General features: G+C 46.6%; 1 non-coding gene across 1 annotated transcript; it reads left to right on the forward strand.

Annotated features, from left to right (window-relative positions):
* The first annotated feature begins 414 nt into the window (after positions 1-414).
* Positions 415-521, forward strand: LOC112830993 (U6 spliceosomal RNA). The gene has a single exon (XR_003210043.1). It is a non-coding gene; the product is annotated as a U6 spliceosomal RNA (small nuclear RNA).
* Positions 522-1,156: the final 635 nt, after the last annotated feature.

Below are 1,156 nucleotides of genomic sequence, written 5' to 3' on the forward strand. Positions count from 1 at the left end.
CCTCAACTCAACAGGACAAGGCTTTTGAACAAGATCTACTAAATCATTCTTCAGTCTTTTGGAATGAGGAGTTGATTTTCCTTCTTATTATGAAACCAAAAATAGAGAAGAGTGTGGTCAATTAATCCATTTTTATTTCCTAAGAATAAAACCAATCAGGCTCAGTATATGCTTGTGTGGCTGATCCTCAGAGTAGGAGACAGTGGGGTGTCCCCTGAGTGCTCTCGGGGAAGACGACACTTGGGAACCTCTCCATGCTCCCTCTCGGGTCTTTGGGACATGCTTGCAGAAGGCAAGTCAACTTCTTGTCTGAGAACCAGGTGTGATCTTCTGAGGCAGAGACATTGACAGTCAGTGTAAAATATAAAACCTGAGCAAGACATCCAAACTTGCAAGTCAGGTTTGGATACCAAGGTGCTTGTTTTGGCAGCACATATACTAAAATTGAAATGATACAGAGAAGATTAGCATGGCTCCTGCGTAAGGATGACACGCAAATTTATAAAGTGTTTCATATTAAAAAAAAAAAATTGGCCCCCAATGCATTTTGCATAGTTGGTCTTCATGGACTGTTAGAGGACAAGGAGATTTGTGCTCTGTGTAACGGGGAGGTGGCATATAAAGGTGCACATTTCCAGTTTCGCTTAAAACTCAGAACATCTTGTGAAACTGGTCACACTGTCCAGTGTGGGGGTGGTGACACGGAGGTGAGAAGCAGCCCCCGCTTCAGTCCCTTTTGCACCACGGCTCCCCTTCTTGTCCCCAGTTAAGGAGCAGAGGGTCTGTGCTCGTAGATCATCATACTTGCATTGATTTTTCCCCTTTTAATAGGGAAATATTTCTCTGTATCCATGTCTTTATCAAAAGTGGGAAATCAAGAGAGGCACAAGCTTCAAAAAATATTTTGGGTCTCTTCTTTGTGGAAAGACATACCCTCACATGTCTTGGTGCACATTCTGGCTACAGGGGTTCCTTCTGCCCAGCCGATCCCCCATTCACGGCACTGCTGGACCCCGCGGCACTGAGTGCGTGTGCGCCGTGCTTCATCGGCTCCTGTGCCTGTGTGATGGGAGGCCAAGATTCCCTTGGTGGGCAGTTAGGGGCCTGGCATGGGGAGCTCTGGCCCACTGGGGGCCTGGTTTAAGTACAGCCAGAT

This window comes from Callorhinus ursinus, unplaced genomic scaffold (genome assembly GCF_003265705.2).
Source record: "Callorhinus ursinus isolate GAN/ISIS: 27379988/994484 unplaced genomic scaffold, GSC_fseal_2.0 scaffold20, whole genome shotgun sequence".
Lineage (NCBI taxonomy): Eukaryota > Metazoa > Chordata > Mammalia > Carnivora > Otariidae > Callorhinus > Callorhinus ursinus.